Source organism: Mobula hypostoma, chromosome 24 (assembly GCF_963921235.1).
Source record: "Mobula hypostoma chromosome 24, sMobHyp1.1, whole genome shotgun sequence".
Taxonomy (NCBI): domain Eukaryota; kingdom Metazoa; phylum Chordata; class Chondrichthyes; order Myliobatiformes; family Myliobatidae; genus Mobula; species Mobula hypostoma.
This window is the reverse complement of record NC_086120.1, coordinates 11,132,547-11,149,240: the sequence shown is the minus strand read 5'-3', so window position 1 is coordinate 11,149,240 and position 16,694 is coordinate 11,132,547. Positions and strand designations below refer to the sequence as shown.

The following is a 16,694-nucleotide window of genomic DNA, read 5'->3' as shown; positions in this document are numbered from 1 at the left end:
TGTTTAAGATATCCTAAGATAACTATCACCATTGTATTGGCACTGAGCAGCAAGCTACAAATGGCAGAATCAATGGCCATGATTCCAATGTATGGCAAGTGATTGCAATGACCAGGGGTGCCAGATTATCACAGGACATAGAAAGGCACATTATAGCAACAGGCCTTTCGCCCATGATGCTAATTTATACTGCACATGGTCTGTATCCTTCCATTCCCCGCCTGTTCATGTACCAGGGTAAATACCTTTTAAACATTGCTGTCATATCTGCTTCCACCACCTCCCTTGGTAGCATGTTCTAAGCATCTACTACTCTGTGTAAAAATCCTGCCTCATGCATCTCCTTTAAACTTCCCTCCTTTCCCCTCACAATCTAAAGTTATGCTCTCTACTTTTTGAGATTTCGATCCTGGGAAAAAGACTATCTACCCCATCAATGGCTTTCATAATTTCATATATTTCTATCAAGCTACCCCTCAGCTTTTCGTGCTCCAGACACAACAATCCAAGCTTGTCCAACCTCTCCTTGTAGCTAATACTCTCTGATCTAGGGAACATCCTGGTAAACCTCTTCTGTAACCACTCCAAAGGTTTCACATCCTTTTCATAATGCTGTGACCAGACTGCACACAATACTCCAGTGTGGCTTCACTAAAGTTTTATAGGACAGCGTTATGACGTGCTAACTTTCATACTGAGTGCCCCATGCTGGCTTAAGTATGCCAAATGCTGGTTTAAGATGGCCACTTCTGGCCATGGTTGACAGCTTACTGGCGGTTCATAAAGCAAGTACAACTAACTGCAAGTACTAACTTTCTTAATAACATATTTTCTGTGGAAAATGATCGGCAAAAACAATGAAGAGGTGAGTGAAGGCAAGACTGACTCCAGGATCAAGGCACGTGGGTGCAATGCAAAGTCAGAGCAAGGTCAAGACATATTCGAGGAGAGGTGGTCGGAGTGAGGTTGAGACGTGGTTGAGATTAAGTCAGGATGCATGAAGTAGATGAAAGTCAGAGTGGAGGAGTTTTGGAGCCCATCCACCTAAATCAAGAGTGAGGTTGGACCAATGCAAGCACCGGGCTGATTTCTAAAGACCGGATACGGGCCAGAATGTGGTGGCAGGGTGCAGGCCTAGAACGTATTGAAGCTACAGGCCTGGTCCTAGAGCAAGTGCTGATCCAGAGTTTGAACAATTTGAATGCCAGGCTGGATGAACTGGAAAGGCCAGATGTTGGTAAAGAGGTGAAAGGATTGTTCTGCCCCTTTAGTCACTTGCCCTAAGCTATTAGACTATGGAGTATTTCTCTGTGGTGGGACAGATAAATGACCTGATCTGGTATAGGTTCTGGAAGTGTTGAGATAGAGATTCTTAAACAGATACCTCCACCTCAGGTAAGTGGTCCTCATAACAAGGATCAGGCCACTCTATTCTTTTCTCTACCTTTTGTGGACTTTGAAGGCACATGAGTACGTGCCTGTCCTGCCTGATTCACCTTGTGATGTTCTGAGCACAAACAATCCTGACACATGCTGCCAGATTGTTGTACTTTTGGTGAATTGCTCTAAAACCCGATCAGCTTCACCACTCCTGAGCGATGACAAGGATTTTGCTGTGTCTGAGATTGTGCACGTTTTCTCACACTGTGTTGTCTCAAAATGTCTCACTTTGTCTAATTGCAGTAAGTGAGTTTGGAGAACGAAAAGAAAACTGGGCAGGCTTGTTCTCAGTCTCCGGCCCACTGACACCTCTGATGGACTGTAGCCATTTGCAAGAGGTATGGAGAGATTAGCTAACAGTGTTTTGTAGAAATCTTTTTCCTTCAGTAGGAGACTGTTAATAATTTTCACTGGTCTTTCTACTTCTCCATTTGCCAGTGGGTACTATGGACTGCTTGTCTGGTGTTTGAAATCATAGTCCCTAGCAAAGGCTTTGAACTCCGAACAGCTGAATTGTGGACCATTGTCTGACACAAGTGTCTCTGGTACTCCAAGGAGAGCAAATACAGCTTTCAGGTACTGTGTAACCACTGCTGAGGACGTAGAGGACAGCTTGGATACTTCAACATTCTCTGAGCAGTAATCCACAGTGGGAAGATATTTGTCTCTTTTCAGCTTGAAAATGTCTGTGCCTGCAATTTGCCATGGGAAGTCTGGGAATTCTGTGGGACAAAGAGGTTCAGCATGATTTTTGTGCAGTTTTCTGCATGCTTCACAATGCTTTATGTCATCTCCCAGCTGTCTGCTCCGACCAGGTCAACCCATGGATTGCCTTGCTCTTGGGCAACATGTTTCGAAGCCTTGATGTCCTTGGTGGATTTGACTGATGACTTTGGTGAGCATTGAAGCAGGAGTGATGAGTCTGGAGCCCATTAGTGACAAACCATCAAGAATGCTGAGTGTGTCTCTTTCAAGCCAGTAGTCAGAGAGTAGGGCATCACTCCTGGCCACAGATGGATAAGGTACTCTTCTTTCAGTACCCCCAGGCCTGTGAACAATTCCGGGTACTTCTGCCACTGAACAATGTTGAGTGAATCCAACCTTGTAAAGAGATCAGTTTCTTGATGGCACGTTGTCCTAGTAATGGTGAGAAGAGATTCTAAACAACATAGACATCCTCTTTTAACTGTTTCTCAATTTTACAGATAGAAGTAGCAAACATTCCTTTCACACTGAGCTCACATTTCCCTGGCCTCATGAGAACTTTCTTTGTTGGGTTTAGCATAATGCCTGTTCTCTTCACCAGTTTTGTGAGCAGACGTTCGGGATGGCTGTCACACCTCTCCCAGTGTCCATTTTGAATGTCACTGCCTCATTTTGCAACTGAGCTATGGTACACCAGCTGCGTCTGTTTGAATATAGAGCCCCAAGGAAAGCTCTCTCTTCATCCGAATCAAGGTCTTCTTTGACCTGGAGAACTGTTTTTGAGTGACATTGGATTTTACAATGCCCAACTCTATTGCATTGGTTGCATTTCACTTCTTTTGCTGGACAGAGCTCTTTGATGTGGAAAAGAAACTTGCTGCACCTCCTGCATTTGGACATTTTACCTGCTCTTTGTTTTGCTTCTTGGTTTTGTTTGAGCTGAGCTCTACTGTCACCTCTTTCTGTAGCCTTTCTGAATGCACCTTGTTTGTACCCTTCCTTTTGTACAGCTTCTAGCTTTAGCTCAGCATTGTTTTTATGCCTGAGTTCTATCTGCTGCTGACAAACATTCTCACTCTACCTGACCATTGTAGTAGCTTGGTCTTGTGTGAGATATGCCTGCAACTGAAGCCTCTCTGCTAATTTGGTGTCTATTAGCCCGACGACAACTCTGTCTCTAATAAGCTCGTCTTTCAGATTTCCATGTGCACAGTTGACTGACAGGGCATACAATGCTATGATGAAGTCACTTACCTTTCATCCGGCTCCTATTTTCTGAAGTTGAACTTTGCCCTCTCATATATCACATTTTGATTTCCTGTGAACTATTCTTTGAATTTGTCCTGCACAGTTTTGTACTCCTTTTTCTGAGCATCAGTCAGTCCTAATGCACCCATGATGTCATCTGTTTTGTTGGCAATGCAGTATATCAGTGTGCTTACTTGATGCTCTTCTGAATCCTGACTGAAATTGCTTGCAACCCTAATTCTCTTAAAACATCCGAGCCTTCTCTCAAAGTATCCTGATTTAGAGGAATCAAATGTCTCGGGGGGCTTTATTAGGTAAGTAGATGTAGGTACTGCAGGTATTTGCACCTTTTCCAGGTTGTCTGCTTATTTAATATTTTATTTGTTTGGACTACAAAGGTCTCCTTTTCTTTTCCTGAGAGTTTGACTGACTTCTCTGATTTCCCTGCTGTGCATGTATCTCTGTGCACTTCCCCAAGCTAGTAACCCACAGATTATTATAATGTATCCACATTTGGGTGTAGCTTGAAGGCGTTGCTTAGCAACCCTAACCCTTTCTCAGCTCATGCCTCACGGTGCATACAATTAGCAACTCGCATCGGCAGTTTAGATTGATAAGGGCTTAGGTATTTTTCATAGATATATGTGAACAAGGGATGTCTTACTGTAAGTTCTTTCTTGTTGGGGGCCTCACTTGGTCTGCAGCACCAATTCATTGACAATGAACCACATCTGACACCATGTTGTGTTTGTTATTGAGGGATAGTGCAGAGCACACCAGGACGCCAGCAAGCAGGATGCTCAACTGTACTTTGTTGACAACCCCGCTTGTACAGTATGTGAGCTCCTCCCTGTGAGAGAGGCTAATTGAGTGCCATAGGAATGACACTATTAGCTACCACAACAACTTCCACTGCAGTTTTGTGAGTTTTGAGGTGGCTGATGAGATTAATGTGGAACCATAAATTCTTGCACAGATGGTTGACAGGACAGGAATTGGGAAGTTCCTGAGGTGGTCCACTCTTTCCACAGCTTTGGCAGGTCCCCTGTCTGCCCCTGATGTGTACCGTTGAGGTTCTCAAAACTGTTTTGAATGATCCATCTGTCATGAGCCCTGTGGACCTGTACACCTGTATTTGTTCATTGTTGTCTTATTTAGAGTGATTAAGCCCTTGTGCTTTCTGTTTAATCTTGCCAAATTTATTTTGACTGCCACGGGTTTTCCACGTACTGTGGTCATTTAAAGTGGACTCCAGATTAGCACTTATCACAGGGCCCTAGTGTTTCGAGAATAATTCATCTCGTGGTGTCGTTCGGTGGAGCTGCTGATGTTCAGCTGGAAATCCTATGAATAAACTCTTGTTTCTGTCTCTACGTGGGAATCTGTCATTCTTCCTCACATGGGTTCAGTTGTTTGTCAGCGCACACCGTGACAATAGTACACTACCATAAATGGACCCAGCAGAGGTTCAACAGCGGCTTGGTCATTGGTCAGCTGGAGGAGAGGCTGCCTTCTATTATCACAGCTTATCCTGATGCTACTTTCCGAGTTCCTTGAGTCCACATTCCAAACTTCCCTAGTCTATGTTCGAGATCATCAAGGTTTCCTCGTCCTCCATTACCTTCCAGGTTTCCAAGGATTATTCAAAGTTCCTGAGTTTGATTTCGTGTTACAGAGTTTGATTCTACATTTCTAAGTTATGCGCAATGTTTCTGAGTTTACCAGCCCTGTCTCAAGAGCATCAGGTCTGTCTCTAGCTTAGTAGTCCTGTCTCTAGAGCATCAGGAGGTCTGTTTACCAGCCAGGCCTTGAGAGCATCAGGTCTGTCTCGAGTTTACCAGCCCTGCCTCATGTTCTCCATGGTTCCCTGGGTCGTCAGGTGCCAACCTTAGGGAGGGAGGTACTGTCATGAGCTCTACAGGCCTGTGCACCTGTAGTTGTTAATTGTTGTCTTATCTAGTGTCATTAAGCCATTGTGCTTTCTGTTTAATCTTGTCCAGTTTAATTTGAATGGCATGGGTTTTCCGCACAATGTGATTATTTAAAGTGAACTCCTGATTCGCACTTATCATGAGGTCCTAGTGCTTCGAAAATGATTCATCCCGCTGTGTCACTGAGTTGAGCCATCATTGTTCTCGTGGAATTCGTATGAATAAACTTTTGATTCTGTCTCTGCAGGACAGTCTTCCATTCCTCCACCCCTGGTTCAGTCGTCTGTCAGCCCTCATTATGACACCGTCTCCATTTTGAGAGGATATTGGCCAGACATTCAATAACCCTTCAGTAATAGCCAGGGTCCTTGAATCATTAAAATGTCACCTCTGCTGCTCAGTGGACTCAGTGGACTGAGGGAAATGACACCGCAGGTACAGTAAGAACAAAAGAGGGGTGAAAGAATGATTCCAGAACCTGTTGCCCAGATGGTTCTAAAAACATTCATGGATTTCTGTGGCTATTTCACCAGCACCCTCACCAAGTTACTTTGATAGCACCTATACATGAAGCTAATAGCTGTGAAAGATAATGCTGTAATAATGGAGCACTCTTCACACCCACAGGATTTCTCAAAGTGTTTTGCAGGCAAATAAGTACTTTGCCTTTTGAACTGCTAAGGGTGGAACACTAGTGCAGAGAGCAGAGCCCACTGTCTCATCCCAGAGCACAGCTGGGTTCAATCTGGACCTCAGGAGTTGTCTGTTTGCATGTTCTCTTTGTGCCTGCATGGAGTTTCCTTCCATGTCCTAAAGATGTGTGAGATGAAAGGTTAATTGAGTAAATGAGTGGTGGATTCTGGGAAGAGTGGATGAGAATGTAGGGGGAATATAAATTAATATTAATACAGGATATGTGTAATTAGGTTGATGATGATTAGCACAGATTTATTCGGCCAAAGGTCGTTTCTATGCTCTGTGACATCATATGGAAAACTCACGAGCAAATATACACGCTGTAACCATGATAGAATATCCGAAGAATAGCCTAGAAATTCGATAGCATAGCACCACCGATATTGGAATTGGTTTATATTATCACACGTACCAAGATATTGTGAAAAATTTTGTTTTGCAAGCCATCCAAATGCCATACATAGTACAATATCTCTTAAAAAAGGACATTTGGAAAACAGAAATCAGGGTCTTACCTGAAGCTAAGCATTTCATGAATGGAGTACATTGAATGAGTACAGAGGAGGGTGTGAAGGAAGAGTTTTTTTCTGAGATCTTTCTCCAATGGGCCCACAAGAGAAGCAGTTATCGGCCTGTTTCACATGACAATTAATACATCATTCAGGTGTGAAGGAATGGGCTAATCTACTTCAGTAATTTTGGCCGAGGGATGGAATTGCTCCAATTAATCTGATGGAAATGCGGGAGACAAATGAGATTGGTTTAATTCACATAAATTACACTAATTCACAGAAAAGATGGGCCAAAGAGCCTGTTTCTGTGCAGTATGTCTCTATGACTCCAGGGAATACTGTTTATATATTCGTTCCTTCTTCAGTATGGTTCAGGATTTACCAAATTGAGGTCAATAGCATTAACCTGGATTTGATCTGAGAAATTATTGGGCAATAGCAACAGGCTCACCCACAGAGTAACACAGCACAGAAATGAGGCAGACCCATTGATCTAACTAGTCCTGGTGACCAAGATGCCCAATTAAGCTAGTCCCATTTGCTTGCATTTGATCCAATCCCTCTGAACCCTTCTTGTCCATATACTTGTCTAACGAAATGTTGTATTGTACCTGCATCATACACTACCTCTGGCAGTTTGTTCCATATACACACCACCTTCTGCATGAAGAAGTTGCCCTTCAGGTCCCTTGCAAATCTGCCCCCCCAAACCCATGCTCTCTAGTTTTTGATTCCCTTTCCTTGGAAAAAGTCTGGATGCTCCTCAGGACTTTATACACCTCTATAAGGTTTTTTTTTAAAAGCATGTTGTACCAGACATTCAGCCATTCTTGGCTGGCACGTGGCGTCAGGATTAACCAGGTCACATTATGAACGTTCCTGACTCAACCCTTGTATTTTTTACGAGGCTGAGTGGCTAGCTCGACACTCAACCCGGCATGGATGCAAAGCATGCTCGGGGGTGGCCCGACCTGGATTCAAACTCGGGAACCTTCACTCCAGAGTCCAGCGCTGATCTCACTGTACCACCAGCCGGCCACTTCTGTAAGGTCACCCTCACTCCAAGGAAAAAGGTCCTAGCCTGCCTAACATCTGCCTATAACCCATGTCCTCAAGTCCTGACAGCATTCTCTTAGATCTTTTTTCCAGCTGAATGATACTTGTCCCATGGGATTTGTGTAATTCAAGCAAATTGGCTTGATGACCATACAGAAGAAAATGGGCCAAAAAGCAGTGTGACCAAAACTGCAGGCACTACTCCAAGTGCAGCCTCACCAACTTCATGTACTATTCCAAATCCTGACTCACCGTGAAGGTCAGGGAGAATGATTAAATCCACAGTAAAGTAATGGATAGTTATAGGAAACCATGGAGAAACAGCCCTGCTGTTCCTGAACCTTGGAATGTTTAAATGCTTGGTCTTTTGAGTGAATGGGATGTTCCCGGTTAGTGTGGGGACTTGGCTTTGTTTAAATCTGTTACATCTGATGTCATTGAAACATGGACTTGATAGGACACAGATGAGTCTACCAGACACCGTGTGTGTATGTGGCTGTTTCATTTACTCAGTCTCATTTCCTTATTCTTTTCCTATTGTCCTGCAAAGCTCCCTCACCCCCCTTCCCGATGCTATCCACTTAATCTCTGATATCATTAGCCACCCAAGATAGAGTGGGTCTCAACCTGAAATTTGGACTGTTTATTCCTTTCCATAGATGCTGCTTGGCCTGCTGCATTTTGTGTGCGTGTTGCTTTGGATTTCCAGCATATACGGATTTTCTGCTGTTAAGGATATAGTCAATCTGCCACAAGTGGGTCTGTGTCTGTGCTTTGTGGGTCCAGGAGTAGCTGAAGTACTACCTATACTTGTCACCTGCGTTCCCGTGGAAACACCTTCCCTTCCCTGCAGTCAGGCCCAACAGAGGCCTTAACACCTATACTCCTCCCACAGCCTTTCATTGGTTGATTGACCATTTAGATTAGGAAGCCTGTTAACTAGTAGGATTGGCAACTTCTTCCACCTGAATCTCCTGAGCACTTAGCTCTTCTCTCTCGGTATAACTCAAAGCATGCAGCTTCTCAGGCACGGGTTTCAAATCAGATCCTTCTTATCCTGAGGATGAGTGCCTTCCCATCTAATACACACAGGTTAATTTCCTGATAATTCCCCCTTACTTTAAGTAAAAGATGCATTTGTTGGTTTTAGTTGAGGGTCCCTACTGCTGGGATTGGAAGCTTTCGCCTCAGGTACCTAGGGTTTGTAGCAAGTATTCTTCTCAGAAAATCTCAGCTGAAGAGTGAGGTTCTCCTTGTTTGATCCCTGGAACTTGGCTCTACACCAACCCTGGGAGAGTGCCCCCTCTTGTATCAGTGTGGCATTTGCCCCTCTCCAACTCCAGCCTGGATTCAGTGACTTAAATGTCATATCCGAGCTGGGTTTGAGCTGTGAACCTACGTCCAGTGCCTGACTCATGCAGCCTCACAGAAACCTTCATCCATCACTGGGCTGCAGTCAAGCAGTCAGGCAACAAGAGATGAAGGAACAACTGGCTCATTATATTTTACCAGCTTCCCTTATCTTAATATTCTTTTAAGAACACAACTTTGCAGCTTCTTTTAAACCTACTTATCTTCTATGCTTGATCACTTTGCAGAATATAAATATTTCAATGGCACAACTCGTTGTATTTTTAGGGGTGGTAGGATGGAATCGATTTTGTTTTATACAGGTGAGTGGTATACTGGCAGGGTGCATCATTACACTACCAACAGGCCATCGAATGACAGTGTCAACAGTGCAATTATAACTTTGTTATAGGTACGTGTTTGTGTGTGTGTGTGTGTGTGTGTGTGTGTAAGAGGTTATCAGATGTACAAAGGAAGCAGTTCAAAGGTATGCTCAGAGCTGCTTTGAGGAAGTACAGTATCTTCAATAGGCACAACAGTGGCCAGTGACCCAGGTTTAATTCCGCCACTGTCCTGTAACTGCGTGGGTTTCCTCTGGGTGCTCCTGTTCCCACCCACATTCCACAGACATACAGGTGAGTAGATCAATTGAGAAACATGGGCACATTGGGCCAGAGGGTCCTGTCACAGTGCTGCATCTCCAAATAATCCCCACCGACTCCCTCACCGCCCTCCTTCCCAGATCTCAGGCCTCTAACCATTCATGATGGAGAAGAAGGGTTTGGGGCGGTATCGGGAAACTTGAGAAAATGCATAGGGAGCACACAGGGATACAGTGTAGGCGGTGGAAGGGGAGCACCAGCTCACTATTTCCCCTCCCCCAACAAATCCCCCCCACTTCCCTGACCATCTACCATCTGTGGAAGAATCCAGTTGTGACATTGGCCATTGGCTTCATCAGCCACCTCAGATCCCGGAAAACTCCAGCTGAAGCAAGTCATCCTCAATTCTGAAGGACTATCAGAGAAGAGGAAGTTCGTGTGTGTGTGTGTGTACTGTATGTGTTGTGTACATCTATGTATATTTGTGTTTTGTATGGGAGGAGTATGTGTGGGAGTATGAATTTGGTGTGTTTGTGTGTATGTGGGTGTATTTGAGAAAGAGCGTATATGATTGATTGAGTGTGTGTGTGTGTGTGTGTGTGTGTGTGTGTGTGTGTGTAAGTGTTTTTCATACTCGGGGAGAGGGAGGTTAAATGTCAGGTGCCAGTAACACATTGTTGCAATGCAGTGACAAGTCTCCATGGAGGCCACATCATCATTTTGAGTGTTTGCCAAGACCATCTGAATAATGATATTGTCACTTTAATTTGTTCACAATACTTTCAGCCGGCAATTTCCAACCGCTCCCAGTCTCTAGTCTGCCTGAAACTGATTGTTTGTACTGAACATATGTTTCATGTGAGAATGAAGGGTTCAGTTTCCCTTCTTTTGAAGACGGACCTCAACCTTGCACCAAGGTTGTCCGATGATCAACAGCAAATAGAACTTTAAGTGGCATTCTGGTCTGAGATTTAATCTTGAGGTGGGAGTATGCTGATCCTGATACAAGTGCATGGATCTCCTATTCATTCTACTTCAATGTTACCAATTCTGAAACAAACCTTCACAACTTTGTACAACCCAAAGGTTAATTACAGCCATATTCTCACTTGTGTTACCAACTCAAAACTCTAACATTCCAGTACTGATTTTTCCCCCAAAAGTCCCATGATTAGTACAATTGTAAAAATGTTCCACAGTTTTTTCTCAATCTGATCAGTTTGCAGTGAATTTCTGAATGCCATGAACTTGACTATATCGGAACTTCAGTGACACACACTTGCCCCTTCCTATCCTTCAGGAAGTACCTCGCACATCTGCAGATCCTTTTTCAATCGCTGTCCTTGACGCCCCTGCATTATTCAACTGCAGTTCCATCCAGCACATTACCTGCCATGCACTCCATACCAGCTTCACAGAAAGAAACCCCTTTGCTGCATAATTCAATGCAGCTAAATAGCATAACTAAAATCCACCACGTATCTCAAAGTGCTTTACAATCAATGGCAACTTTTAGTGTATTAGGCACTGCAGCCAATTTGCACACAGAAATGTAGCAAAAATACCAACAGGAACATAGAACATAGAAGCTTACAGCACATTACAGGCCCTTCGGCCCACAATGTTGTGCCGACCATGTAACCTACTCTAGAGACTGCCTAGAATTACCCTACCACTTAGCCCACTATTTTCCTAAGCTCCATGTACCTGTCTAAGAGGTTCTTAAAAGACCCTATTGTATCTGCTTCCACTACCTCCGCAGGCAGTGTATTCCACACGCCCACCACTCTGTGTTTAAACTTTCCCCTGACAGCCCCTTGGTACCTTCTTCCAAGCACCTTGAAACTCTGCCCTCTCCTGTTAGCCACTTCAGCCCTGGGAAAAAGCCTCTGACTATCCACACAATCAATGCCCCTCATCATCTTATACACCTCTATCAGGTCACCTTTCATCCTCCGTTGCTCCAAGGAGAAAAGGCCAAGTTCACTCAACCTATTCTCATAAGGTACGCCCTCCAATCCAGGCAACATCCTTGCAAATCTCCTAAGAGAATGCACTTACATTAATCTATTCTGTTCATTTGTGGGGTCTGTATTTTGCTTGCAAGGCTTGTGTTTATTGCCTTTCTTTAAGTGAACTGAGGAGAGACTGGGTCCTCAGTCATATACACTCAGTGGCTACTTTATCAGGTACACCTGCACACCTGCTCAATAATACAAATATCTAATCATCCAATAATGTGACAGCAAATCAATGCAAGAAGTATGTTTCAAGAGGCTCAGTTGTTGTTCAGACCAAACATCAGAATGGGGAAGAAATGTGATCAAAGTGTCTTTGTTGGCGGAATGACAGTTGGTGCCAGACAGGATGGTTTGAATATCTCAGAAACTACTGATCTCCTACTTCCATGCACAACAGCTTCCAGAGTTTACAAAGAGTGCTGTGAAAATCAAAGGGAAAGCATCCAGCAAGTGGCAATTCTGTGGGTGAAAACACCTTGTTAATGAGAGAGATCAGAGGAGAATGGCCAGACTGGTTCAAGCTGACAGGAGAGTGACAGTAAGTGAAATAACCATGCGTTACAACAGTGGTATGCAGAAGAGCTACTTTGCACAATGTGTCAAACCATGAAAAGGGTGGGCGACAGCAGGAGAAGACCACAAACATACACTCAGTGGCCACTTTATTAGGCATTTCCTGTAAGTACTTAACAAAGTGGCCACAGAGTTTATATGGTAAGGGTGTCTGTACAGAAATTCCAGGGGCCCTAGCAGAGATATGGAATGTACCTTATGTGGCAGATGGAGTTCAACCCGGAGAAGTGTGAGGTGGTACACTTTGGAAGGACAAACTCCAAGGCAGAGTACAAAGTAAATGGCAGGATACTTGGTAGTGTGGAGGAGCAGAGAGATCTGGGTACATGTCCACAGATCCCAGAAAGTTGCCTCACAGGTGGATAGGGTAGTTAAGAAAGCTTATGGGGTGTTAGCTTTCATAAGTCGAGGGATAGAGTTTAAGAGTCACGATGTAATGATGCAGCTCTATAAAACTCTGGTTAGGCCACACTTGGAGTACTGTGTCCAGTTCTGGTCACCTCACTATAGGAAGGATGTGGGAGCATTGGAAAAGGTACAGAGGAGATTTACCAGGGTGCTGCCTGGTTTAGAAAGTATGCATTATGATCAGAGATTAAGGGAGCTAGGGCTTTACTCTTTGGAGAGAAGGAGGATGAGAGGCGATATGATAGAGGTGTACAAGATAATAAGAGGAATAGATAGAGTGGATAGCCAGCACCTCTTCCCCAGGGCACCACTGCTCAATACAAGAGGACATGGCTTTAAGGTAAGGGGTGGGAAGTTCAAGGGGGATATTAGAGGAAGGTTTTTTACTCAGAGAGTGGTTGGTGCGTGGAATGCACTGCCTGAGTCAGTGGTGGAGGCAGGTACACTGGTGAAGTTTAAGAGACCACTAGACAAGTATATGGAGGAATTTAAGGTGGGGGCTTATATGGGAGGCAGGGTTTGAGGGTTGGCACAACATTGTGGGCCGAAGGGCCTGTACTGTGCTGTACTATTCTATGTTCTATGTTCTATGTTCTATGTTCTATATTTGAGTCATTCTTAGTGGCATACCAGATAACTAATGTTGTTCTGCTCTATAAGAAAGGCTCTAAGAACAAATCAGGAAATTATAGGCCGGTGAGCCTGACAACAGTAGTGGGAAAGTTATTGGAAGGTATTCTAAGGAACCGAATATATGAGTATTTGGATAGATAGGGATAGTCAGCATAGCTTTGTGTGTGGTAGGTTGTTTTTAACCAATCTCATTTTGAGGAAGTTACCAGAAAAGTGGATGAAGGCGAGGCAGTGGATGTTGTCTATATGGACAACATATAGCAATGGCATATAACAATGGCAAGGCATTTGACAAGGTCCCGCATGGGGGATTGGTCAAGAAGGTTCTGTCGCTTGGCATTCAAGATGAAGTAGTAAATTGGTTTAGACATTGCCGTTGAGGGAATAGACAGAGAGTGGTATTAGATGGTTGTGTCTCTGACTGGAGGCCTGTGACAGGTGGTAGGCCACAGGGATCGATGCTGGGTCCATTGTTACTTGCCATCTGTATCAATGATCTGGATGATAATGTGGTTAAGTGGATCAGCAAATTTGAAGATGACACGAAGATTGGGAGTGTAGTGGACAGCGAGGAAGATGTTCAAAGCTTGCAGTGGGATCTGCATCAGCTGAAAAAATGGGCTCAAAAATGGCAGGTGTTATTTAATGCAGACAAATGTGAGGTGTTGCATTTCAGTATGACCAACCAGGGTAGGTCTTACACAGTGAATGGTAAGGCACTGAGGAGTGTGGTAGAACAAAGGGACCTGGGAATACAGGGCCATAATTCATTGAAAGTGGTGTCACAGGTAGGCAGGGTCATAAAGAATGGTCTTGGCACATTGGCCTTCATAAATCAAAATATTGAGTACAGGAATTGGGTTGTTATATTGAAGTTGTTTAAGACATTAGTGAGGCCAAATTTGGAGTATTGTGTGCAGTTTTGGTCACCTACCCTCAAGAAAAATGTAAATAAGATTGAAAGAGCACAGAGAAAATTTGCAAGGATTTTGACAGATCTGGAGGACCTGAGTGATAAGGAAAGATTGAATAAGTTAGGACTTTATTCCCTAGAACGCAGAAGATTGAGGGGAGATTTGATAGAGGTATACAAAATTATGAAGGTATAGATATGGTGAATGGAAGTAGGCTTTTTCCTCTCAGGTTGGCTGAGGCTACAACTAGAGGGTGAAGGGTGGAAAGAATTATCCACACTGAATCTTTCAATCCCACTCTCGAGGGAGAAGACAACAGCTGCAACATAGAACTGCCGTCTAATTGACACACTCAGGTAAATTCGGGATCAGAGTTTGAGCCAGTAAATAAACTCTCAGCCAAGACAAAGATCGCCCTAGTCATGCTTTCAGTATCCCCTCACAACTGCTTCATCATCTTCTGCTCTGATCAGTGGAATATACCTTGGAACATCTTGTTTTCGAAGAGTTCAGCAGAATCGTGAATAGACCTTTCATACACTAAGTGATGAACCCAACATTCTTCATTGTGGCTCTGTCGCTTTACTTGTCTCCCTGCAACTGCTCTTTCTCTTTAGTTATGACACTCTTCTTTAGTCTGTTTGCTTTTATACCACCCGAGTGTACAGGATGTGTGGAATGATCTGTCTGGATAGTATGTAATCAAAGCTTTCCCAGTATTTCAGTACATCATAAACATATAGCAATGCATGGTGCTTTACACATGTGATGATTTTAGAAGAACTCTGCTCAAAATATAAAAACTGCCTATTAGAAAGAATTTTACCAGTGCCTATATGTAGATATATAATTGCTTATATATATATATATACTCCATTAGTTGTCGCACAATACTTGGACAATAGATTGTGATTTACACTTCGAAGTTACTTATTTTGATTTATTTGACACCTGTAAAATAGAAACATAAGTAAAATAATGGTGCCTGATGAATTAGTATCTTCGTTCACTTTATTAATTCCCCTTGGTCAGCCCCTTTAAGAAGGGAGGCTATCGCTTTAAGGAATGGGAGGCCTGTAATCACGTGCTGCCAAATTCTCTTCCCGCGCTCGGTACACGCAGCATAGCGCGTTGACGTCAGGAGAGCGCGTTCGATGACGCCAGGACGCCGTGGATTTGAATGACATCACCCTGAGTGGCTGGTAATGCTGAGAGTGGAGAGAGGCAGAGACAGAGAGGCAGGGACAGTCTGCAAGCAGCACATACAGTCACTCTGGGATTACACTGCGCTGCAAAAAGGGATTATTCACCAGGAAAATGTAAAGGAAAAGCAGAAGCATCTTGTCAGGTAAATGATTGATTCTATCTTTCTTTCCCTTTGCAATGCACTGATTTGTGCGAGGGTTTCCAGCAGGAGCGCATTTAAATCCCTTTGTATCCCCGCTGTGATGGGTTTCTGCTCTTGGTTTCTTGCAAGGGTTTTCGTCTGTTGCAGCGAGTGGGAGAGGAGACTGCATTGCCCAGCTTTAGAAATGCTCTCTTTTGAATAGGAATTTTACGAAGGGGTCTTTTCCTGGCTCACTCTGAAGAAAGACCTTGCACAGAGCGGATAGCTTTGTCGTAGAGGACTCCAGAGGTGAGATGCTTGGGCAGATGTGGCGACTCGGTGTTCCTGTGTGTGCAGAGATGGAGCGAAGGAAATAGAGAGTGTGCATGTGTGTGTGTGAGAGAGAGAGAGAGTGTGTGTGTGTGTGTGTGTGTGTGTGTGTGTGTGTGTGTGTGTGTGTGTGTGTGTTTGGGAGCAACCGGGCAGGTTCTGTAACGGACACAGTCGCTGCACCTGAACGGGTGCAAGTTGTAAGGGTGGAAGGGACGGGATCATGGACTGGGAAGATGAACTCCAGTGCAACACTTCGCTGGTGGAGCGGGAGACTGTATAATAGGGGGACGATACTGGCCATTAGTGGAGTGAGAAGAATTGCCCTTCGAATTCTCGCCCCGAAACACATACTGATGTTCCTACACTGGCCGGTCCGGGACGATCGGCATAAACAAAAAAAAAATGTTTACTTGGTTTACCTGAGGTTAATTTTGATTAATTATTTATTAACTGTTGATGTGTTTGTTAACGTTTACCTTGCAATGTTCCCTTGCTTTGTCAAAGATGCAGGAATGGCCAGGTTTATCTTCAGCCGGGCAACTTGACTCTTTGGTCCTACCTTAGCTGCCGATGGACACTGCAGATTGGTTATGACAAGAGGGACGGAGTTTGTCTGATTACCGAAGGGCTGGGAGTAAATGCATAGAGATAATTCTTACACGAGAAAAGGGGACAGCAGGCTATATTTCTTTACAACAAAAAAAAGCTGGAGAGATTCTCTCCAGTAGAAATTCTCCCTGTTGAGACGTACGTGTTGAGTAAGGATCGCCCAGCTGATGGATTAACCTGATTGCTTGCAACTCGGGCAAGCTTCATATTTGAGGAAAGGATTGATACGGATCAAATGTACGCGTGGATCACTGGCTCAAAACACGACGAGAGCTATCACTTCCTCTTACTTCTGGCTGAAGGCGAGTTGTTTCAGACGGAGGAGATGAGGTGTTA

General features: G+C 44.0%; 1 protein-coding gene across 12 annotated transcripts in view; it reads left to right on the top strand.

Annotated features, from left to right (window-relative positions):
• Positions 1 to 15,312: 15,312 nt before the first annotated feature.
• Positions 15,313 to 16,694, top strand: part of LOC134337298 (receptor-type tyrosine-protein phosphatase S-like) — a 513,177-nt gene continuing 511,795 nt past the window's right edge. For all 12 annotated transcript variants that reach the window (XM_063032185.1, XM_063032183.1, XM_063032184.1 and 9 more), the window contains exon 1: positions 15,313 to 15,437. The gene's annotated coding sequence lies outside the window, so the exon portion shown is untranslated. The remainder of the gene's footprint in view (positions 15,438 to 16,694) is intronic.